General features: G+C 35.4%; 1 protein-coding gene and 1 long non-coding RNA gene across 3 annotated transcripts in view; one reads left to right on the top strand and one right to left on the bottom strand.

Annotated features, from left to right (window-relative positions):
- The first annotated feature begins 3051 nt into the window (after window positions 1-3051).
- pum (pumilio) overlaps window positions 3052-26569 on the top strand; it is a 134366-nt gene continuing 110848 nt past the window's right edge. For both annotated transcript variants that reach the window (XM_089251033.1, XM_089251030.1), the window contains exons 1-2: window positions 3052-3192; window positions 10801-10948. The gene's annotated coding sequence lies outside the window, so the exon portion shown is untranslated. The remainder of the gene's footprint in view (window positions 3193-10800; window positions 10949-26569) is intronic.
- Window positions 15016-26236, bottom strand: LOC149069078 (uncharacterized). The gene is made up of 3 exons (XR_016195150.1): window positions 26146-26236; window positions 25695-25868; window positions 15016-15526 (listed from the first exon to the last, which is right to left on the bottom strand). It is a non-coding gene; the product is annotated as an uncharacterized LOC149069078 (long non-coding RNA).

The following is a 26569-nucleotide window of genomic DNA, read 5'->3' as shown; positions in this document are numbered from 1 at the left end:
CATATGAACACTTGCGATTTTGAAACAACAGCAAATTTATGCAATTACAGTTTCTTAAGTTATACAGCAATGTAGTTTTAAAAAATTTAATTTCGCGGGTATTTTTCCCCATGTATGATTTGGTCTCTTGCAGTTCGTTATAACTGAATTCGACTTTATTTGTTTTCAGTGGAGGCAATGGGTGTTGGCACACCCCTCCCCAAAAATTCATTAAAAAAATACCCCAGAGCAATCGTTCTTTATTCGATTTTTATAAATATATTCCCCATCAGACCACTTAGGTTTAGAGGTGTCGCGAGTTCGATACCCGGTTCGTGCTTGTCAGAAAACTTTCCTGACACAGGGGTACAACAAAAAATGGCGACTTGATCGCAGCAAAAAATCCTCCCCCATCGAGGTGAGTTCCCCCATCGAGGGGTTAGCGCACCACCCTCTCGATGAGTATAAGAAACAAGCCTGCCGTTCGGAATCAGCAATAAATTGTAGGTCCCGGGGTCTAATTAGCCCTCGTGTGCAGAAAATGACCGTGGTGCGACAAAAATGATCAATGATCAGACCATTCAGTGCCGGTTGAAGATAGCTTTGAGCTAAACAAGATAGCTATCCGTCTGCAATTGTATGAAAACGATGGGATTTTTTAAACACACAAGCTTTCATTTCTCACCCATCTACTTCTTGGATTGCATTTACTACCAGCACTCAAAAAAATTACAATGAATGGTCAACAAATCTTTGCTTTCTTTATGGCAGCCATCTTTGAATGAAAAGTCTTCGAACACACACAACTTTCTGTCTTTACAGTTACTCCATTTTGCTTTGAACCTCTTCTATAGTTTTTGTCAGGGCCTACTGTCACCCCCAAGTCGTAAACCCACCGAGATTACATGCAACGGTTTTTTTATTTCCTTCCTCATGTTAATGTTACTTGAATAGCGGCAAAATTGCGAAAAATATATTCTATGCATTTTTTGTTTGAAATTAAATTTTTTTTAGTCAGAGTGACTAAAAAAATTTAATTCCACAAACTTCTTCGTGGCCCCCCGTATCAATAGCCGTGGCTCCCCTTTCGCCGGATTTTCATCCGTGGCCCCCCTGGAATATCCTAGGGCCCCTCTGAGGTGATATGGCCCCCCGGTTGAGAACAACTGGCTTAGAGGGTGGGTCGCAATGAATTTCTTAAGAGAAATTTTTAGCCTTCAAATAGCATTGAGAGAGAGAGAGAGAAATATTAACACACACACACAAACGTATTTTCTTCCGAAATTGTAATTTAAAAAAAATATTTTTGCATTAAAAAATTAATCCTTGATCGTCGGGGAAGACATGAGCCCCACTTCCCCCGCGTACGTCTCTGATACCACCAATATGCGTTAGTATTTATTCAGGGGGCAGAGCAGATGACGAAATTTTGCTGACACGCAATGGGAGTCGACAATTTTTTCACAGAAGCATTAATTTGCTTTTTTAGAATTTTTGGTCTGCTTGTGGGGGGGGGGGGAAGCACGACTCCCCCACCCCCTCGCGTACGCCTTTGCTTCTTGTGTGATGACCAAGACCGCAACTAGAAACGAAAATTTACTCTGCTTCCAGGAATTAGCGCTTACTTTGGCGCCCCTCCTCGCTTCTGAACGAAAAACAGCAAACTCATCACCCGTCCTGATTCGGCATCCAAAGCACCAGACTGCCCTCTGCTGTAGTTGCGGCCCTGTTGTTCGATTCTCCATGGGCGGGGATACGGAGGGGCATGGCCCCCACAAGGGGTGGGCTGACAAGGCTCCAACCCTGGGGCCCGGGACGATTTTCACCTTTTTTTTGTTTTTTCATGCTGTAAATTCATCATAAAGGGGGACCCGTATAAGATCTTGGCCTGGGGCCCTGCTCCAAGATGTGGGGGCCATGCGGAGGGGGAACAATGCCTCTCCCTCCCACGACAAAAGTGGAGTCGTCAGATCTTATGTATAAGTGTAGGTGTTATCGCGAAAGCTCGAAAGCCCCGTTAATGTACACATTACCTAGGTGAGAGGTATCTAGCTAGATAATCTAATTGATTTCTGCACACTTCACTACAGATTATCTAGGTATGAAATCAGTTAATCTGCAGATTAGCTAGGTAATGTGCACATTAAGAGCTTTCGAGCTTTAGCGGTAACATATATATGAATTGACATCATCATCATCGGGTGTCCCCCCCCCCCCCCAGATACTCAAGTCTACGCCTATGGATTCCTGGTGTGGAGGTAACAAAATTTGATTTTCTAAAGCTCGTTTCAGCATTGAAAAATTTTCTTTGATCGTGTTTATGAGCCGAGATGATGATCTTTCTCTAACTGTAGTTTTCTTTCACTTGGAAAAAATATTAGTCGAATCCCGTTATAACGAATTCCAATAGCTCAGAGTTATAACGAATATATAACTTTGTTATAATAGATCGTTACAACGAAATTTCGTTATAAAGGTATTACAGAGTTTTTGCATTGTTTCTATGTAAACTTATCTGGGGGATCAGAAAAGTGTTCATTAAATCGAGTTTTTCGCTATATCGGTATTCGTTAAAACGGGATTCGACTGAACTATTTTTCAGTGTGGTGGTGCCATCTGTTGTTGACACAGGTAAATGAGGCTTCACCAAGAGAGCATGAGTGACGTCCTCATTTGTGAGTTTTTGAATCTGGTGACCCCACCAAGCTCGAAAAAAAAGTGTTTTTTGTGGGAACCTATTGTTTTTCCTCACTATGATGGCGCCATCTGCCTTAAACAGGGGAAGGTGATTCTTTCTCTAGGGAGCATCAACGTTAGTCCTCATTTTCCGAATCTGGTAGTTCAAGAGAAAAAAAAAAGAAAGACATCCAATGTGTTTCAGAGGGAGAAACAGATGATTCAGAAAAGAAAGCCTTACCATTATAATCAAAGAAAAAGTCTAATTGATTAAAAAAAAAACCAAAATCTCATTTCTCGATATTTTATACCATATTTTTCCGAATATACAGTACATAAATTTCTCCTTTTCCCTTCGTGAATCTGGCATCAGTTCAGAGTAAATTTGTGAATAATAGTCTTGTAGCCGACCGTGTGTGAGTGTGTGTGTGCGAAATTTGCGGCCTTTGTTTTCAGTTTTTTTTTAATTGCTGAGAAAATTTTTTTATTAATTGTAAATAAGTTTTTTTTTTAAATTCAATTGTTGACAAGTTTGAAGTGAGTTGTTGGCAGACGACAATTGCCTTTTTGTTCAGATTTTTGATAATTGTTGAAAAGATCTTCCCCCCCCCCCTTTTTTTCCCGGTAGTCCCAATGATCGACCATTTAGATGCCATTATAATGATCACTGTGTTGTGTTTTTTGTTAAAATAACTGTATTCTATGCAAGCTTTTTAGTATTTGATTTCTAATCAAGGATATTGTTTGATTGAACTTGACTCGATGTTGTTCGTTGTTTGAATCGATCTTTCCGTTGGATTTTCTTATTATTTTTTTAAATCTTGATCTTGAATTGATCAGTGGTTTGTTTTGGAAACGATCCTCCTAGTAAAATGTTTATTTAGTTTTCTTTTGGAACAATTGTTGATCAATTCGTGTTAAATCTTCTCAGATTTTCTCTGGTTATAAAGAGAACTGATAGCTTGACAGTTTTAATGAGTAGAAAAATCTAAGTGCAAGTCTATAATAATTGGAATTTTGATGAAAAATGAATAGCATTTAGACTTTAAAAAAGAGGAAAAAAAGGTTTTGTGTTTTCGAAAATGTATTTTTACTTAAATTAATAAGATAGGTGGGGAGGGAAGCAGGTGGGTCAGCTGCCCCCCATCACTAGACTAGGAGGGCCTTGAATTCACTCTTTAACCAGTCCTTCTTCATTACATGTGGGGGCCCAAAATGTGTTCTTTCCCCCGGCTGATGAAGTACCTAGTTGTGGCTCCGATAATAGGAAAAAAGGTCTAATGCAACTTTATTTATGGAAGACCTGACGAGTCGAGAAATAAAATCTAGGCGCCAACCAAATATTTTACGAGCCAAATGTATTTCTCTTACCCGCACTAGTAATTGTGCACGAAAAACTTGACAATATAAATTTTTTAGTCATCCATGGTGATCTAACGCCTATGATTTGGCAAGCCCTGTTTTCACGTACATGAGAACCCTACTGATCCAGACTAACTTTTTCCCACCAGCTAAACTAAAAAAATATGCTCAAAACACAATTTTTGGAGATGCATTCATGCCTTTTTTTTTAGTGAGAAAAACGTTGGAATGCTTGTCGAGAAAGTGCAAAGAATGAAATTGGAATCATACTTTTGGGATGTCTTTCTTGTCAAAGAAAAAAATTGGCAATACATTGCTAAAAAATAATTAAACTATGGCTGCTAAAATTAAAAAAATGATTAAAATCTAACTAATTTATTTATATAATGTTGGATGAGGCCTATACATGGGACTAGGCTGGGTGACAAGAAATATTTTACATTTTTTGTGTAAGGAGGGGCCCCATGGTCCCTCCTTACACAGTAAAACTTCCCAACAATTGTTACTAATGGGACCTTGAAAATGTGTCTGGCTCCCACAAGGGTAAGGCTGACAGGGCTCCCGGAACAATTCACATCATTCTTTTTTTTTTGCATGCTATAAATTTTCTATAGTGGGGCCCATGAATGTAGGTGTTTTATTTTTGATTTAAAAAAAAACAAACTGAAGTTTGCTATCTATATAACATGTAAAACGATTATCCATTGTATAATGGATTTCGATAATTGTATTAGAATACTTGATTACATTGATGGTTATATAATGCAGTAGACACTTGTTATAGTGAGCGTCTGTTACAACCATTCCATTGTAACAATTGGCACTACATGTCCTAAAGCAGAATGTTTTACATTGTTCTGCAATGAGCCTAACTGGAAATGTTGTGCGGTAAAAATCACCATAATAGTGTTTTCAATTTTTTTTCCAGATTTGTTCTGCAATATACGTCACAGATTTCGGCATATTGTCCCTTGGGGGGAGGGGGTTACCAAAGTTTCTTGTTTTTGCTGTGTTCATTTCTATTCAATATAATAAAATCTCATTCAATCCATTACAACGACCCAACTCGGCCTGACCCTCTAATTTTTTTGCGAATAAATAAACTTAATTCGTTGTCAAGTGTGTTTGATCTTGACCTTTGATGCCTTTAGAAGAAAGCAGGGTTGGCATGGTATTTACCGCCTTGGCAATGACATGTTTTTCCCGCGGTTTTTACCACCCAGAGTAGAGATATGAGGTGAGAATGTTTTCTGGAGAATATTCTCTTGGATGTAAAAATTGGAGAATAATCGTGAATATTTATTTCCTTTTAAATAATGAAAATTTTTTTACTAATTTTGTTGATATTATTAAATATAAACCAGTTTGCATTGCCTGAAATATTTAAAACAAAACAATTTTTGGCATAATCACCTCATAATGACAACTTTTAGTTCAAGAATATTCTTCTGGTCATGGTTTTAAAAGTTTGGTTACGAAGATTTTAGAAACCTTCAGATTAAAACCTTAAAAAGTTATTTAAAATTAAATAAATTTTCAGGTATTAGTTCAAAGCAAAGAGTAAGAAATCAAAGTTAATTGACAAATGAATAATCACCTTCATTCTAAGAAGATACAGAACTGTTGTTCAGAAAAAATGTGCATTCACAATCTTGTAAGAACAAGGCGAATTCCCGCCTTATAAACTTTGTCTTTGAATGCTGGCGGATAGCCACAAAAGTACCGTAATTTCTGGTATGTAACTGGGGGGGGGGGATCCACAGGGGGAATAAAAACTCTGATTTGCTCACTTTTATGATGGGGGGGGGGTTGAATGATGCTTACATCATCATCCATTCTTTATAAAAATATGAAATGTTCTTAATGGCATTCTGAACTAATAATCTCCTCCTTATTGATGTCTCTTAGAGAGCCACTTTAGTGATCTCTAAATGTTTTGCGGATCCTTCAAGTGATCTGAAAATGTGTTTGGGTCGCTATAGTGCTTTAGAACTGTGTCAGCATCAGTCAAGTGATCTGTAATTATGTCGCGAATCACTTAAGTAATCTGGGAATGTGTGTTGGGCCCCAAAGCAGAATGTTTAGCACTGTTCTGCGACGAGCCCTTCTGACTGGAAATGTTCTGCGGTAAAAATCCCCATACATGTAATAGTGTTTTTTTGCACTTTTTCTTCCAGATTGTTCTTTAGTAGCGCTAATTGTTCTGCGACGTATGTCACAGATTTTGGCACATTCTGCTTTGGGGGCGTCGGGTAACTTGAGTGATGGAGTTGCACTGGGGGTCGCTGAAGGGCCATAAAACTGTGCTATGCGCTACCTAAAGGCTCTGGAATTGTGTCATGGTTACCATATATGGCTTAGAGGGTGGGTAGCAATGAATTTCTTGAAAAGATATTTTGAGTTCTTAGCCTTCGAATAGGGTTGGAATTAACACAAATTGATTTTAATAACATAGAAAAGCATTTTCTTTCAAAATTTTAATTAAAATTTTTTTTTGCATTAAAAAGTGAATTTTTTAATAGTTTTGGGGGATATTTTACCGCCAATGGTTTGTCATTGCATCATGAAAATTTTAAACTACAAAGTTATGCCACTGTTACAGCGCATGAGCAACATATGAATAGAAAAACAAATTGTATTTTTACAAGATGTACAGGTGCAAACATTTATTTGTTTGTATTTTGTTTTACAACCATCTCTTAAATTCATATTTATCTCCATTTCCTGCTTTTTGATAACAACTCTAGTGTGAATTACATTATGTTACTTCAAATTAAAAGTCTGTTATCCTACTTTTCCACAATCTTATTCATGAAGTATGATAGCAACTTTATTGAAAAAATTAATTTGGCCCTTAAAAGGGCCAAAAGCGGGCATTTCGAAACGCGCTAGCACGGTTGCATTTCATGTTCGGCCATGCACTCTGATGACAATTCTTTGTATTGGTGTGTACTATCACCTCATAACGTTTTTCTCCATCTTTTCTGAAGCTCCCTGTATATACAACTAGGGATCACTTGTGCCATCTGTCTTAGCACCTTATTCTGTGAGCAACATAAATACGAGTCAATATCAGAGTTTGTTCAGGGGGGTCTGTCCATACATTTTTTGTAGAGTCCGGTTTTTTTGAAGATTTTCCTTAATTTTGTGGAAAGTAAAACAATGTAGTTAATTTATCACAAGAAATGAAATGTCAATTTTATGGTTTCTTTAATTTGTATTTTGTGAAGGGTCCAGAAAACGGAGCTGAATTTTGGCTAAACAGACCCCTGTTGTTGCTCTGAGTTGGTGGTGAGGTTAAGCATGTAAAAAAAATTGGAAAGAGCCTTTTTCTTGAAAAAGATGTGCCATTTATAACATGGATAAGTGAAAATAAAAACCTGGTGAGGGGTTGATAGTTTCAGAGGAGAGTTGGTTTAAGATACTGATGGATAAAAACTAGCATGGTATTTTTTAAAATATAATGAAAGTGCTTTTGAGTGTATATAAAAACCCTTTTAACAGTCTCCCCCCCCCCTCTTTTACAGCTAAATAATAATTTTCCTTGTATGATAAAAGTTGCATTTCGAACCCCAATTAACAATCATCGCTCTTAGCCACTGTGGTGGTTGAGTTGCCACAGCCTACAACGGTGAAATCTTCAGTCAATTTCACTCGTAGTTCAAAACATAGATGGCAGCACTATAACAATCATTACACAGAAATAAACTTCACGTTAGGTTCACAACACGGACACACATTCCGACATGTAGCAATTCGTTAGAAGTTCCTAATAAAAATTGGACACTGGATGTGTGGTTTACTAGTAGTCATCGCTCTTATGCAGGCAAATGTTTTTTGTCCCACTGGTGTCTGCAAAAGATGGATTTTACTGCATGAAAATATCATAGTAGTTTCAAAATCTCTAAATAATATCATTATAAAAGATATTGTATCAAGAGGATTTTAATATTGAAGGTAATTCTAAATAGAGACGAGACGAATATTTGGCTGCTATTTGGTGTTCAGCCCCTTCACTGAATATTCAGTTTGGCCAAATATTACTTAGGTATTCAGCCGAATATCTGCGTAAATCTTAGTACAACAAACTAATTAAAAAAATTATATTAATTGGAATTTTTTGCATAAATTAACAATTTACTAATTATATTTTATTGTGTAGTGCATATCTATCCCTTTCTGTTCAAGAGGTTATTTCAGGGCAAATTTCTAGAATAAGAGTAAAACATGAAAGTGAAAATAGAATCCTACCGTATGAATTCCACAAGTTCACTAACTGAAGGATGTACCTAGACAAGAAAAATATTGAGCTACTGAAAGGGGCAAAGAACATCTAGAGAGGAAAAATAAACCATAAATTTTGTGATGCATTAATACACATGGGAGTAAATAACGGTTCACATTTTCTTAATTAGATATAAAATTGTAACAAGTGTTGAAAAAAAAATTTAGTTTGTAAGCACAGTGATATCTCGGCTAACGAATTCCTTGGCGAATTCGTTTTAACGAATGTTCTGGCTAATGAGATGATTTTTTGTGATTTTTCTGCTTCGGTTAACGAATACAGATTCAGCTAGCGAACATTTTCGATGATATGTATGCATGCACTAACAGAAAATATGTGCATTGTGATCTGAATTTCTGCACCAATCATCATCAGAATTACTATCACTGGGATCTGGTTAACTTATGTCCATCTCAGAATCTTTTTTACAGATGTACCTACGCTTCTTTTTCTGAAATTCTTTGAACCATTTCATATGAAATGAAAGGTTCAGCCAAAATAGAAAATGCATTGAAAGAAAAAAGGTAGCCTATGTTTTCAGAGCATGTGGTCTTTCAGTGCAAGACTCATCAAGCTGAACAGTCTGAGAGATTATCTTTTCCATCTGCATGTATCAGACTCGGAAATGAGCTGACATAATCACAAATGGATGGAGATACTTATGAACTCGATTAGGTTGTGTCAACACAAGCTTTAGTAGACTAAAGCTGGTGTTGGTTGTATTACATGTTGGAAAATAAAAAGATCAGCATTTCTCATCTTCCTGTATATTCTCATTTTTTCAATTTTGAAGCTGTTCATTTTTAGCCTTCAATCAGTTATTGTCTTTTTAATAGCATCCCTTGGTGTTTTAAAAAACTTATATCTTAAATTTTTGGCAGAAGCTGGAACAAATAAAATAATTTTACATAGAAACCTATGGGAAATCACTTTTGGCTGATGAAGTGATTCTGGAACAAATCATCTTTGTTACTGAGTTCTGTTTCACTGTATATATGAAACTGTACTGTACTCTCCTCACACACACAGTGATGGGTCATGAATAGCAGATGATCATAAATCAGGGCTTGACAAATGGGGGAAAAATATCCAGGCTCTTCCCTCTCCCCCAACCAAATATTTTGGGAACCAAGTGTAATTTACTTTCTAGAGCCCAGGTTTTTTTCCAGTTCCACACATTAAAAATTTTAGACACCAATATCTATTTTTCAGTCACAATTGCAACCTGACGCTTGGGATTTATTTGCCAAGGCCTTACATAAATGCATAATATAAGGTTCTCAGCAACCTAAAAAATCAGGGAAGGTCAGAGAAATGAAAAATGTAAGATATTTGGCAAAAGTCAATGAAATCTACAAATATGTGGTAAAAGTTTGGAAAATTCTGTTTGAAGGGTAAAAAAAGAAACTAAACCCGTTTGAAAAGTTAAAAATTTGCATTATATTTTTGTCTTCAGTAGTTTTGTTCTGGAAAAGTCAGAGAAATTTTTGAGCTTTGATCCGGGAAATGATAAAACTGATTTTGAAGGGAACCCTGTAATCAATTCTGGAACATTACTGCAATATACAAGATAATTTTTTTACTTTCGTGCCAAGTAATTCATGGTCCTGAAGCAATTCTTTGCAAGATTTACTGCCATTTAATTTTCTTTTTATTGATGCCTGCGGTTCACTGTTAATTTCAGGACCACCAAAGCAGCAGCATGTTTTGCATTGTCCGGCAACTAGCCCTCGCCTGACTGGAAATGTTCTGCAGTAAAAATTCTCATAATAGTGTTTTCTACACTTTTCTTGAAATTCCTCCAGATTTCGGCATAGTTTGTTTTGGGGTTTAAGTTTTCTGTACATGTTGTTGGTATTACCATCTCTCATACAGATGGGGACACAGATGTGCTTGGGTCTTCGGTGCAACTGCTGCTTAACTCTTTAGAACTGCCAAATGTAATGGTGGAGGAAGTAACTGATATGTTGTACATTTTGCTGTTTTAGTAATGTTGCCATTTTGTTCAATTAATTTCAAATCTAAATAATAGTAGAAATTATGCCACCATATTACAATTAATATTATTTTACTAAATTGACATATTAGTAAAGGTTGGGAAAAATCTGTGAATATTGGAGAAAATAAATGTAATTTTTATCTTTAGAATATGTGTTTATTTATAGAATCACCCAGTACTTAGCAAACTTTAGAATCATGTAAAATTTTGTAATTGATGACATCCATTATCAAATTTTTACTTGAAAATTGAAGTCACTTTCAGTGAAAGTGAAATTCCAACTCTGCTCATGATTATATAGGCTATGTTGTAAATGTATTATGATGTTAAATAATTCATTTATAATGTTATATATGAATTATATATGCAATATGAAATAATTAATTAATGTGAATGTTTTTACAAATATATACTTCGGTTAAAAGTTATATGACATCTTTGTACTTATCCTTCTTCTAGTGTGTGATTAAAGTAAAATTGTTATTAATATATTTTTCAGGTGTGATATGCTCAGCCCAGCAGACGATTGGTCCAACCCTTGAAAATAGAGAAGATATATTTCTAGTCCTTTGGTGCATCTCTGCATATTCATACTCACCAGTGGAAACAAAGAACATAATTGGATATTCATAAAATACGCCGCAAAGGTAAAAATTTATTTGTTATAATTGATATAATGTAGTTTCTTTATTAATTTGTGATTTTCCATTCAACCCTTTGAGGGGCACTATATAAAATTTTTTTTGCCAAACTACACACACTCGGTACATAGGACATACCTTTATATAAATGTGTTTTTCAACTGTTCTTTTATTTTTATTAAATCCAGCAAAGAACAAGTGGTCGCACAGTGGGGACACGCCCACCTAACACTAGGGTGTAATGCAGGAAAAGCAACATTTTGTTTAAATTCCCTTTCCACAGATTTTGTAGGCCCAAAATAATCAATATAATCATATTGATAGCTGGTACATCTCTTTCAATGAGATGGCAGTGCAAGTTTTCCTTCTTAAGTGGCATATAAATTTTTTCAAAATGCCAGATTTTTCATCAGTGATACTGAAAAAAGAACAAGAACATTGAAATTGGTGATGTATCCAGCATTGATAGTATTTCCTGAAATGATCTCACTTGTTTGAAATCTGGTATTCCGATTTGGTTCTTTGTTTTTTCTCCCGAACTATCTCAGATTGTAACAGAGAAGATCTAGGCATTGGGGATTTTATACCTTTTCCATCACCATCATTTTTGTCATTATCCATGCAGTAAGCTTTGTTATTCTCTTCTTCTAAGTCTGCAACTGATGATACAGACTTCAGATCAGAGGGAAGCTCCAAAATTAGTATAATATGGCTTCTTCTTCACTAAGGAATTTTTTAGGCATTTCACCACCAATAAAAGTAATAAATTCACGATATTCGGGGAGGGGGGGGGGAAAGAACTCAAGGCAAAAGAAATACCAGGAAATAAAATATAATCGTCAACAGCCGTTCTAAAACCACTTGAATGAAAGAATGGATATGTGCGAGACAAAAAACAGCATATGTTGTGCCCTTCATTCTAACTCCCAAAACTCCTCCACAAATACACATCTGAGATGCTTCAACACCATTGCTGTTGTCAACCATTTTCTAGTAAACAAGAAAGAGAGGAGAAAATGGAAAAAAAACAAGGTCACTTTATCTCAGAGAGGTGGTTTCATACTGACGACACTTGGGATATCTCATTGCTTTAGATGTGTAGTGTCCTCAGTATGGAACCATCTTTAAAACTTCTGTAATTGGATTTTAAACTATTAAGTTTATTGAATTTCTTGATTTCAACCAATAGAGTGAAATCTGTAAAAAACCATCTGTAATTTTTGAAAAAAAATTTTTATTAGGAAATAAATTTTAAAACAAGTATCTTAAAAAATAGAGAAAATTGCAGATGTGTTTTTACCACTTGCAAAACAAAACCAGTATGATGCTGCCATCTCTGATAGAAAATATAAATCTTAAGCTAGTTAATAGGATTTAAATGATTTCTGTGCGAATATTAGTTATTTTTTAATGGAATTTTAAAAAGGTGGTTTCGCTATGGGGACGCAGCACCAGAAAGGGTTAAAGGGCATTTTTACTCTTATCATTGTCCAATATCTAATTTCATAACCCAGTCCTTGAAAATCCTAGTTTGCCAGGTCCCTGTGGTAACTAAAAAAATTGTTTCCTAAAAATTTCTATGTGTGATTGCTGAATGGAGCCAACACAAAATTTGCTGAATTTATGTAAGCATGTCTATCAATAGGGCTTGATTCCCCCTGGTACCAGGTCACCATGATGACTAAAATGTTAGCATCAGGCATCTACAATTTTATATGCATGATAACTAATGAACTTTTGTAGCTTAATGTAACTTTTTTTATTAATGTTCAGGTAAGACCTCTATATTTTTGCGTTCTACTTACTGGTTACAGATTTATGCATACAGAATAAAAGAACAAATGCATAGACATGTGTTTGATACACAATTTGGGTAACTGGCATTTAGAATCATTAAAAAATTTAGTATGCTTAATATGTTCTTTGAACTGAACAATTATTTTGAGCATGTGCGATTTGAAACCAAAAAAAAAGAAAGAAAAAAAAAACAAACAAATGCATACAAGAATTAGAATAAATTCTCATTCTTAAACTAATTCTTATTCATAGAAAAAGTACATTTGACCTCTTCATTAAGAAAACATTGGTTGATGTCTTTTGCATGTTATTATTGATATGATTATTATTATAATTATTGTTCTGTTCCACCTGATACATGTTATTGTGTTCTTCTTAGAATGTTTTTACGGCTGAGTGGAGTAATAATAAGCATCTAAGTAGAAAATTGTTCATATGAATTCTAGGTACCTACCATATGAAAACACGTAATTTAATGAGATCCAAGCTGGGCAGTTAATTATAATTACTAGGCATCCAATTGAAATGGCTGAGGGAAAACATTTTTTTTTATTATTACTAAGTTATTACTTGAAATGTGGTATTCTTGCTATGGTCATTTTGTATAAAAATTGTTAGTTTTTGGTAAGTGTTGTAATATAGTGGTTCATTCACTCCCAAAGCAGAATATACCAAAAAACAGTTACGTATATTGCTGAGCAATCTCAGCCAGAATTTTAAGAACAAAACTCTTCTGTGTAGAAAACATTATGGAAATTTTCATCACGGAACATTTTCAGTGAGCTAAGGATCCGTTGCAGAACATTGCAAACCACTATGCTTTAAGGGTAGTTCACAATCTTTGAAAGACCATGGCTGTGTTAATTTCTGAAAGCACACTCAGAGTTATATAATTCTTTGTTGAAAATTCACATTTTCAAAATTCAATCATAATCACATGATTATTTTTTAGATGGTAATGATAATTATTAAGTGATAATCAAGTGAATTGTTTAGTTGATCAGAATGTCATGTTAAGTGATACTAAGCTGATTTTTGAGAGGCTACGTTATAAGCTGGGTAAGAGTTGTTGAAGGTGAAAACTTTCTCAAGTTTAGAAATACAATTCCAGTTGCTTGTGTGACACCTTTTTTTTTTCAGACAATTTTTGGTCACAATTTCATACTCAAAGTCCAATGTTATTGCAGGTGTTAAAATTTTTTTTTTAAATGTCATGCTCATTAATTGCAATGCAGCTAGTCTGCAACTCTCAATCATTTTCAACCCACTGCTGAAAGTTGATCCCCAAACACTTATAAAAATGCAGCTTATTCCTTTGATTGAATCAAAGTGTTGATAAAGTATTCAAAGCGTACTACACAGGATGTTGGTTTACACCAGAGATGTTCGACCTTTTTCTAGTTGTGAACACTGCCTGTACCCATCATCAAAAGACAAGCACTCTTGTGCGGCAAACTAGACTTATGAATGCACAAAAAAAAACAGGATTTTAATTCTTGAATGTAATTTGTAGAAGTGCTTACTTGGGAAGTTGATTAACCCATTAATGCCAGTTGGTAAGAAAATTTTCCATTCTAAAGTTTTTTCTTTGCCAATAAATGGTGGAAGTGGTTCACTCATTATTTTTTGTTTTTAAAAAAAAATCAAAGTCGTCGTTAATGGGTTAAGTGCTGACATGCACAAAATCAGACACAAGCATAAAGCACTATGGGTGCTTCAGGGAGAACAGTGGTGCTTGCAAGCAACAGGTTGAAGGTGCCTGGTTTACACAGATTTTATAGGGAACTAGCTATAATACCCCCCCCCCCCAATATACTGACAGCATTAAAGGAGTTACAAACAGGCCCGTTATTTAGGGGGGGGCAGGGGGGAGCCATTGCCCCCCCCCCCCGGGTTACAAACCATTGTAAAGACATATACATGTCGAAAAATCATTGTTAAGGAACCAAAGTAAACATTCCAAAAGTCATTGTTGATGCACAGAAACCATTATTGTGTGACAGCTTTTTGCCCATTTAGGGCGTTCACCCTGCTCTGATCATTTTTTAAAGTACCTGTTCTAAAGTAAACATTCCGAAAGTGATTGTTGAGGCCCAGGAACCTGCAACCTTCCGTTTGCATACCCAGATTACTTTTAGTGTTTCCCAGCATTGATTCAAATGGATGACAATAATGAGAGACAAGTTTTTCTTCTACTTAAATCATTTATTAACAATACGTTAAAATGTTTTTAAAATTAACAAAGTAACAAACAAATGTTTCTTCAAAGCGTTAACATTAGAAAAAAAAATCACAATGTTATTGAAATGTTCTCACCTAGTAGAGGGACCCTTCACCGACAGGGTACCCTTCAAAACTTTGTTATCAGAGTTCTCACAACTTCTATAATGGAAGAACAGTCCAAGAATCCGAATCACGTCCCGATGGCACAAGTTCAGCAAGAATTTCCACTAGTGAGTCCAGGAAGGACGCAAACACGTTTCGAAGTCTGTCAGTAATGTTCCATCCTTGATGAGAGGGCGTCCCCTCGTACTTTCACATGCATAGGACTGGACGATTAGAGAGACGACCAACTGGAGGAGAAGCATCACAGCAAGAAACTGGACCATGACACACAAACTCATGACAACAGAAGGAGAGCAACCCTTCACACAAAGTGAAGCCGGACGATACGCCTCAACAAGCAACAAAGATGTAATCAAAAAGTGTTGGTACTCAACACACTGCTGGTATATATGGAGAAACTCCTCGTCACCCACAACGAATCATAACTAAGAATTAATGGTGCTGAAATTAATATAAACCTTTTAACAAACAATATATCATTTACATATTTATATAGAATAAAATACTATTACGTAACCTTATCATACGGAAAATGGCAACACACAAATTGTAAACATTGGAGACCTGGCCAGGGTCTACAATACTAGGGCTATTGCGCATTTAAAATCTCATGAAGTCATTGACTGCAAAGTGGTCTGCGGCCCACAGACGGGATGAAGGTAAAACATCGTTTTCATATATAATTATATTTGCAAAAACATTTGTATTGCACAATTCTTTTTATCACAATTTCACTGAGTTTGATGATGATCCCCTATGAAGTTTCCACTGGTGATCCGTGATATTGGTACATCGTAATATTGGCAACTGGCAGGCCCCTCATGTTACAAAACATTGTTATCCAGCTCTGAGAAACTTTTAAAGTAGCCCATCCTTCAATCTAGGCCCTGTTTCATATATATGCAAAATTTGGCAATGATCGATCTAAAATTGTAGATTTGTATAGAGAACATGCAGACAGACAGAAAATAAATTATATATAAATATACTTGTAAATATACAAATTTTTCTAAGATTCACATCGTAGTCACAAGGCAACTTTTGTGAAGCCATAAGTAGGGAAACAGCTCCCCCCCCCCCATTTAATGTTGTGCTTGTGGAATAACTGTAATTTTGACCAAATGATAGGTATTTTTTCCAAATTTTGGTTCAGATTAACTAATAAAGTATTTATATGTATATTTTCATGTGGAATTGTGTAGCTATCCCACTTGTGCAAGTTTGACTTTTGCTATTATTCAGAGGTTGATAAATCCCAGGCTATGATAGTGACTAAAAAAAAATTGATATTGTTTCCTATACATGAAATTTTTCGTGTGTGGTTACTAAATTGGAGTCTGAGAACAGCATAAAATGTTTGGAATTTACATCAGCATATCTGTCAACCTAAAAGAGGGTCGCCATATTCTGGAAAAGTCAAAAGAAATATTATTTTGTACCTTTTTTTCTAGAAAAAAGAAATGTTTGACTCTTGAAAACTTTTTTCTGGTGCCCAAATTTTTCTTGATATTTTTCAAGCACTGCTGCTATCACAGTCCCATTTATGCTAATTTATCTTATACTGCAAATGTTTGTCCCACCTGCCGCATAACTTTGGGGTATTGCTGTATATAGCTGGGTATTAAATAGTGACATCAAGTTACATGCATGTCTTCAGTGAAGTCATTGAATGAAGTCTCTCTCTCAGCACTACAGCACATCAAATGCCCAAAATTTCTGAAAGGGATGCTTAAATATTTAGTTCATGTATTCCTTTGTACACATTAATTTCATAAGGATGTTGGTTATTCTCAAAAAAAACCTGGGTTCTAGGTACCCAAGCAAGCTAGAATGATTTTCACTGGCCTATGAGATATTCAGGGAATATGAAATTGAAAAATAAGTAGGGAAAGTGAAGTAACAAATTCCAAAAATTCCAAGTGAACCATGGTCCAATAGACAAGATACAAATGCCATAACAGGCAAATTGCCCATCAAAGTGGCTGAAAAAGATGCCCATAAAAAATACAGATATGTCACATGTATAACCAAAATACAGCAAACTCGTATAAAAGCACATATCATAAAAGAAAAAATAATGAATATATAATATGTATATATTCATTGTATTATAATACAGTGCCCTTGTCTAAGTATGGGTAGCTTCTCAATTTATCCCACTTTGTTACATTTCTATTTAAATTTTTTAGTATTTTTATTGAATGTCCTGGCTATTATTTTTTTTGTGACAAATATAAATTTGAAAATTATTTTCACTTTACCATGTGTTTCAGTTGAGAGACATATATTGCTTCTGAAAAGCACATGTTTCAACACGCTTAGTTTTTTATCAGCGTTTCAAAACATGTAAAAAAATATTTTTCTGCAATTAGGTAACCAGAAATAAAGTTTGATTATAAGTTAAAAGGAAAAAAATAAAAAAAAATAAAATTCAGATTTCTTGGTTGCAATATCAAGAATATTGAGCTGCAGTAATGTTTCATCAAGGGGCGAATGCGAGCCAATCTTCCAGTTAAAAATCTTGCCACAGAGAGCAACAGGTCTCATTAGGACCATCAGGACAATTTATTGTTAAAACAAGTGACCGCTAGAGGTTAGTTCTTGGAAAGTATTCAAATTTTTTTATGCTAATAATATACCTTTTGACATAGCCGGCAGTGATGCATTGAGAGAAATAGTTAATGCTTTGCATCCGGGTTATATCCCTCCTAATACGAAGAAATTAGACGGATCATTATTAGATAAGGCAGATAAAACTTGATATGCTAATGGCAAATTTAAAAATTCAACTATCACTCTGATGTTGGATGGTTGGTCAAATGCAAATGCTGACTCCATCATCGTAGTGAGTATCCACACTGGCTAGAGCACCCAATTAATAGATATTGTAGAATGTTGCTCACAAACAAGAAAACAGCAGAATTCTGTGCATAAATAGCTAAAAGGGCCATGGATACTATAGTACAGCGGTTCTCAACCGGTGCTCTGCGGAACCCTTGGGGCTCCTTGTGATAGAGTCAGTTGAAGCAAAAAAGTGATGGAAAATCACATGCATTGCAGGGCAGAAAAAAATAAGATTTTAAATGCAGACTTTTGCAAATTTTTGGAAGACCTGAATTTAATTACATTCACATCTACATCAATTGAGCATATTTTTTCTAATTTTGGACTAGTATGGTCAAAACTGAGAAACAAACTTGGATGTGAAAAAGCAAAGAAATATTAGTGAAAGTGAAAGAAGTAATGAAAGATCATTCAAATCAAAAAGTGTTATTGAAAAGGATTGGTGATTGTGAGTTGGAAAACATTCATGAAAATTAGAATTTAGCTTAAAAGTTTTCAGGTTTTTTGGCAGACGTGAAGTACAGTTTTCATCTTTCGATGTTTTGTTCATACGAGTGGCAAACATTTTCAAGAAATCTTGCGTTACAGTGGGCAAAAGGCTACTACTTACGCCTTCTACCTGCTTCGTCAGGATTAGTCTGTTGCAGGGTTGTTTGGTTTAAACCACGTTGGTTTAAACCATGGTTTTAACCAAGTGGTTTTTTGAAAAAAACCAAACTGGTTTTTTTCAAAAAATCAGATAAAAGTGGCCTAAATATCATTTTTTTCCCTGAAAAATATCATATTTGTTCATTATTAGCCAAAATGTTTCATTTTTACCTCATTTTATATCCTTGGGGTACATTCTGACGGTATATCTTTAAATGACATAAGATTTTATAAGTGGGGTTTTTTCAAAAAGTCTCATAAAAGTGGCCAGAATATATATATATTTCATATGAAGTATCTTAGTCATTTAAAGTTATATATAAAAGCCAAAACTTCTCATTCTTACAACATTTTCTAACCTTTGGCTACATTCTGATGCTCAATCTTTAGCAAATTCATGAATAAGGATTGCATCACACATCTAAATGTAGTGGTGTATTATCTCACAGGGTTTCTTTTTCCCTTCACAAAGAAGCAGCAACAGTAGTGACACCATCATGCTAGGGGCAGGTGGTCCTATAATCCAATAAAGACACCAGTTGTCCTTAAAAGACAAAGACTAGTGTACTAGTTGTTACATTACCTCACATACATTTTCATTCCCATAAGAAGTAGCACATCTCCTACTGTATATCTCTGTCTTAATATTCAATAGTTGTTTTTTTTTATACTTTCACACACACACACACACACTGTTAAGCCCAGTTAATCAAGGTTCTACTGTATAGTAGTAACAGATTTATAAAAAATAATCAGCTATATACAGGGAATTAATAATTTAAGTTTTGATTCCAAAACTATACAATAAGTACTGATCGGAATGACCTGCAAATTTGCATGGATACTCCTGAAGCAATGGACGTTTCTTTCGCAAAAGAAAAAAGTGAAAAATGTGCAAGTAGATGATGCTGTACTTGGCCAGCAGTATAATCTATTTTGTGCAACCACATCATTTCGGCACTTCCACAGCATCAGTGTGTGGATAAAACTTCTATCAAGATGCACATTGCAATACCAGCAAAGCAGCTGCTGAAGACCCATTTTGACAGGATGCACCTTAACCCCTGCAACTTCTGGCTGTGGGGGTGCCTCAAAATGTTATAAACAGTGGTCAGATTGCAAACTTTGGTGAATTGCAATCTCCTGCACATTCCCTATATGTTAGAAGTTCCACAGGAGTATTAACGGGGGGGGGGGGCGTTTGGTTTAATGAAGCTGAATTGAAAGCACATCCAAAACGAAAGTTGGCCTGAAGGTACATGTCGGGCAGATATGCAAATTAGAAATGCAGCGTGATTGCACATTGCGTAATGCCACTAGAGGGCGTTGAACTTCGTTCTCCTTGGAGTATAAAACAGGTAAGCAGAGCTTGCTGGAGTGTATTTAATCGTTTGCAAAGGAAATGCTGAGGTAGACATGCCGTTACGCCGTCGTCGAAGACCATATGAGCAGTTGTCAGAGTTCGATAGGGGAAGAATCATCGGGATGATGGAAGCTGGGTGGTCAGCTCGGCGAGTAGCTCGTCAACTAGGCCATTCTGATTTTACTGAGAGGTGGTGTTGGGACCAGTGGACAGAAGAGACGTCATTTACACGGCGACCAGGTTCAGGACACCCTCGACAGACCAGTCGTCGAGAAGACCGTCACATCATCCGAAACGCACGCGTAGAGCCAACTGCCTCATTGGCCGCTATCCAGACACAGGCAGCAGCTTCACTACAGGCCCCTGTGTCTTCCCGAACCATCGCAAGGCGCCTGGCTGAAGGACATCTGGTATCGAGGCGCCCATTACGTGTGCTGCCAATGACACCCACCCACCAACGCCTCCGTTTGGAGTGGTGTCGAGCACGCCGGGATTGGACTGCAACGGAATGGAACCAGGTCGTCTTCAGCGACGAATCGAGATTCAACTTGAGCAGTGATGACAATCGTGTTCGTGTGTGGAGGCCCTGTGGTGAACGCTTCAATCCTGCCTTCGCTTTACAGCGACACACCGCTCCCACAGCTGGTGTCATGGTATGGGGTGCCATTGCTTACGATACACGGTCACCGCTAATATTGATCCATGGCACAATGACAGCCCAGCAGTACATCCATAACATCCTTCAGCTACATGTGTTGCCACTCATGGCAGGGCTCCCAGGAGCCATTTTTCAACAAGACAATGCTAGGCCACACACAGCAAGGATGTCACAAGACTGCCTCCGCCACATTACCACCCTTCCCTGGCCTGTTCTATCCCTAGATTTGTCACCAATCGAGCATATCTGGGATCATTTGGGACGGCAAGTTGGACACCCTACGAGGTTGGTCGATCTAGAGGCGCATTTACAGCAACTGTGGAACGAGATGTCTCAGGACATCATACAGAACTTGTATGCCTCAATGCCCGCTCGTATCGCATCGTGCATTCGCGCTAGAGGGGGTCCAACAGAGTACTAAAACTTCTGTTCATCTGTACTTTTTTTCTGCAATAAATGATCCTTTTTCTTGGATTTTCTAATCACTTACTTATATCAACATAGTACTTACATGTGTAAAATTTAGTTTCATTTTGACGACGACTTCTGGGTGCGCAAATTTTTATGGCAATGAGTGTATTTAACATTTTTTGAGTAAGTTGTAGTTATTTCTTCAATTACTTTATTTTTTTTGTGATGTTTCCGTGAATTATGGACTCGTGCAATGCTATAATTAAGTTATAATTTTACCATGACTGGCTATCGTTTCCATTCTGCGAGAAAATTTCTCACATGTTGGATGATGTCATTAATTTTACATTTTTAACTATTTTTTCCCCCTTATCAAATAAAATTGAATTTTTTCAGGAATATTCATGTCAATTTTCAAGTCATTCTGACAATCTCTCTTTTTTTACAGTGTTTTGAAATCAGAACCTTAGTTATAATCACCCTGTATATCGTAAATCATTGCTAATTAATCTGCATTATTTATGCTTCATTAAATACATTATATTCACCTAATTTTTATTACTTTTTGCAAAATAGCTTCCTAATTAAGTATACTGAAAGTAAATGGAGAAAAACCTTTATATATTATATGATTAATAATAACATTAAAAGAATTTTCAAACACACAGTAATTGATTGAGTTAAGCAAAAAATAATTAAATGGCAAAAGTTGGTTTTTTTTTTTTAAATTTAAAAAATATTTATTGATTAATTAGCATGGGAATAGTGTTAATTACATTAATAAACATTTTATTTTTGTTAATTATTGGAAGTTTGAATGATTTTTCAGAAATTTCGTTGTTTTTAATGTTAATACTATTTAAAACAAAAAACCGGTTTAAACTAAAAAAACCTGGTTTAAACCAAAAAAACCCGGTTTTTTGGTTTTTTTCAAAAAAAACGTTTTTTTTTACCAACCCTGGTCTGTTGACATAATGTGCAAAATTATGCAATAATCTCATATGTAATTGAAGTACAGAGTACATTACAAATAAATCAATTGAAAATAAACTAATTAATTTAGATGCACATAAAATAATGTACATTATTTAGTCTATAATTAATTACTGAATATTTAGGTTTTCACAGCATCTGTATTCATCAACTTCACCCACACTGTTCTTCATCTGAAATGACTATATTTGCGTTCTTTTTTACTTTCTCTGAAATTTAAAATGAGGGTATCAATATTTGTCGTGTCAGGTTCAGTTTGTACATTGTCGTCTATGTTTATGTAATCCTCAGCACCAGGGCTGTAACAGATTTTTGGGGGGGGGGCAGCATGATTTTGCTGCCTGACAACTGTAAAATTCAATGATTTTCCCTCCTAAATTTTGCCACCTGAGCAAACCCCCTTGCCTCCCTCTAATTCCAGTCCTGCTCAGCACTTGTGCTGAAAGCAGCTTACATACAATGTTGTAAGTCTTGTATACCATTTGGAAATCTAACCATTACACTGATTTCTCTGGTAGAAAAGCCTGCTCTACCAAAATATTTTGTTACAATGTCGCACACAGAAAGCAATTGCTTCATTACATGTGGCTTTGCAAAAACCGCAGCATCAAGTTCGGTAACAGTTTTTACAGATCTAAGGGTGGGTGAAGTAGAACTCGCATTGGCAAGCAGTCATTGTATTAAAAATTTTGATAGAAGCACTAATATTTTGTGTGATCCTTTGATCAACTGGTTATAAAACAGTCAGTGTTTGTGTGAAATTTTCCATTAAAGGGTAACATTTTCCTTTCTATTTCCACTTTACACAAGTTCCATTTAATCCAGGTTTTTTAATGTGTATTCTGTCATTGAAAACATGGGACCACGATTTTTTCCCATGAAAGACAGGTTTTAGCTTAATACACGTTCCGTTGAAGACAGGTTTTACGGTACTTCAAAAGAGAAAAGTTCTTGCCCCTTCCTTGACGAATCTTTAGGAATCCTATCTTCTCAGGAAAGTGCACCTCACAGTATGAAAAGCCCTGGTTTATATACAGGGCGCATAGCAAACAGGGGATATGGCATTTTTACAGGCGCACCATTGATCTTAGAGGTATACTTCCAATTAGGAAAAGTTTCCAAATACTCAGATGTGTCATTCATGTTTCCAAGGGGTTGTATAGTTATTCAAAAAAAATAACTTTTGATATAGTCCCTGTGGGGCCTGAAAACTCAATTAGGAAGTTGTTGCACTGTCTCTCCTGATGCCACCAAAAAAAAAAAAAAAAAAAAGAATTCCATGTTTCTAAGTGCAATATTCACTGAGATATTCAATTTCGAAAAACGGAGGGAAGTTGGGGAAAAGCCGCATTAAATGTGGGTAAAATGATTTTTCCACATTTAGAGCTGTATTTTGAATTTTAATATCTCAGTGAATATTGCACTTAGAAACATGGATTTTTATTTTTTTTTGTTGGCATCAGTACAGGCATGAGACAGCATCAGTACAGATCAGACAACTTTCTGATTGGGTTTTGGGGCACATGGGAATTATATAAAAAGTTACTTTCCCTTAAAGCACGAGTGGCATATATCTGAGTACTACACATTATTTGGAACTTTCTAATTGGAAGTATACCTCTAGAACCAGTGATTTGCCAGTGAAATGCCATACCCCCTGTTTGCTATGCACCTTGTATTATATAACGGCGGAGGGATTCTTGCACCAATCTCTGTTGAACCAGGTCTGGGTTCAAATCCTGGTGAGTTTTGAAGCAGCATAGTCATTTGGAATTACTTTCATTCTGTTCAGAGAAAGGGATGAACCACCTCATCCTTAGAAAGCATATAAACAGAATTTAGAACTTTATGGTTTTACTAAAATTTTTCTAAAGTTAATTTTTTTAGCTAAGGACTAAAAAAAAGCTTGAAGATCAGAACTTTTTTAACTGCTTAACTGCGATAAAATCTGGCACAATACGATCCCAGCACCACCTTTTTTGCTCACAGGCTGTAAAGACGTATAAATACGCCTGTGACAGTTAACACATAGACTCCATAAGGCATATATATATGCCAGTGGCAATTAAGGATAAGGAAATTATACACCCTGCAATCTAATTATTTTGCATGTGCTTTGAATGAATATAATGATACTACGTAGCATGTTGTTGTGTGTTAGAGGTTTCTCATAGAAATGTTAATATAATGTATGGAATCATAATACATATATACTTAGTTCCAAAAGCAGTTGTGTTGTGTTGGCTTGAAATAAGTGTAATGAAAATAAGGGAAGCATTTTCTTTGTGGAAGTTTGTTATCTCGTCATTGACTGAGAGGAAAAACCTTAATGACGCAGAATGCACCAGTGTTTTCCGAGTGGAATGTATACAAGGTGCTGTGCAATTCAGTAGCAGCAGTGTTTTACCAATAGTTTTTGAGAGAAAGAAGAAAAGACTTCTCTATTTCTGTTCAATATTTCTATGCAGCATTATGATTTTTTTTACATGCGTAGAGCTATTTTACTATGAAGACATTTAAGGCAATATGCCATAAGGTGTATTTAATGTTTTTGCAATAGTTTAAAACATATTTATTGAGGAATCCATATCTCTCTGAGTTGCAGTGTAAGTTCCCCAGGGGTATGTTTATGGAGTACATGTATGATTAAGTAGTAGTAGTATATAATTTCTCAGAAGTCACATTAATTGTTTTATCAAAAATTTAGTTCTTACCTTTTGGATGGATTGCTCATAGCAACAATGAAAATTACTTGCAAATTAAATAAACCTTGACATATGTAGGCCTATCTGTCAAAAAAAAAGTGAATTCAAATTTATCAAATATTAATCTTAACTGTCACAAACCTGTTCAAAAACTGTCCTTAAGAGCCAAAATATGACACAAAAAGCACAGCTTTCCTTTAATGATACAAAGAATTATCATACTTTAAAAAAAAAAAAAACTTACAGATAAGAAAACTGTCAGAATCTGTTGATAGTGGGTCTTGAGAGCACCTAAAATTGTTTGAGATTCCACTGTGCCAAAATATGGCATGAAAAAAATTATTTTTTCCCCCTTTAATGATACTAATACTTTAAAAAAAAAAACAAAAACAAGCAGATGAAAAACCGGATGAATCTAAAATCTGCTAGAAAATCTTGTCTGAAAGACTATGCTTTATAGTCTTTCAGACTTTTTCATTTAGTCTTTATTCCTATAATCTGTAGACCAGAGCTGGACAATTTGCAAAAAAATCTAGGCAACAAAAAAAATGTTTACTCGAAGAAAAAGTTTCAAAATAATGCTTCTTTTAACTTTTACAGGGCATATTGACCCTCTTTCATGTTGGAAGATATGCTGCTATAAATTCCAAACATTTTGTGCTGCTCTCAGCCTGCAATTTAGTAATTATACATAAAGAAAATTTTAGATGCCAATACCAATTTTTTAGTTGTCATAGTGACCTGGTGCCTGAGATTTGAACATCCCTGCCTTGAAGGCAGATCTGGATTTTTTCCAGTTCTGCTCAAAACCTTGCCAACCGTATGGCATAGTTATATAGCCATCAATAACATTTTCAAGGGAAAACTTTTTTTAAAACTCTTCTGTTAATAATTGCAATCCAAGCTTCATATTTTTCAACATTCATTGGTAAAATAACCTGGATAATTGTACAATTATCATTACATAGAATGAGCTTAATTTCTTACCTTTATATAAATCATTTGTGAAGTTTGTGCACCAACCTCTATCAATTCAGTAGGTAGGTTTAGGCATAGATATGTTTTTCCAGTTCGTTTGGAATCGGCTATATTAACTATACGTTCTTATTGATTAGTACTGGGCATGCATAATCCAGCAGGCATGGAATCCAGCCTGACTTTCTGGGCAAAAAAAAATTGAAGTGAAAATTTAATTATAAAAATTGTTGATGAAAATTCCAAATTTAAGTTACAGCACTTCGATATTAGTGAGTGCACATTGCAATTAATTTTTTCATTGGTTCAGTTGTGTATTATATATTTTATTTTGCTGTTTAAAAATTTTTGATATTATATAATGTACTGAATATTTGTGAATATGAAAAAGTTTTAGAAATGAACATGAATTTTTGTTTCGAACGTTAAGATATGAAAAAAAATAAAAAAAGCGTAGAATCACCTTTTCAGAGCAAAGTTTATTATATCTTGACTTTCAAGTACATTTCCCTACGTATCGGATATCGCATAATTTTTTAAAATTTCCTGGTCCCAGTGAACTCCAACTGAAAAAAAAAAATATATATACATATTATATATTGGGGGGGGGGGGGGTTTCGGGTGGTCTTCCTATCATTTCAGCTGAAAGACAGTAAAATCCGAGACATCAGGTAACAGTTTACTTAATTTGGCAATTTTTGCTACTTTTGGCTACGCTTTTGCGTTTGCTATTTTTTGGCAATTCATCCCATACATTTCTCGCCCTGTGATAATTTCTTCGAATGCATTTCGAAGCTCCGCATCACTTTTTTCCCATCCATTTCATTTTTTTTTTGTTTCCCCGTTGGATTTCGTGCTCTGTTTATTTCACGAGCAGAATCTTTTCT

Source organism: Pholcus phalangioides, unplaced genomic scaffold (genome assembly GCF_987345545.1).
Source record: "Pholcus phalangioides strain wild (caught in Gottingen) unplaced genomic scaffold, Ppha-v1.0 ptg000024l_1, whole genome shotgun sequence".
Taxonomy (NCBI): Eukaryota; Metazoa; Arthropoda; class Arachnida; order Araneae; family Pholcidae; genus Pholcus; species Pholcus phalangioides.
Note: the sequence above shows the minus strand (reverse complement) of the source record. Positions and strands in the feature narration are given on the sequence as shown.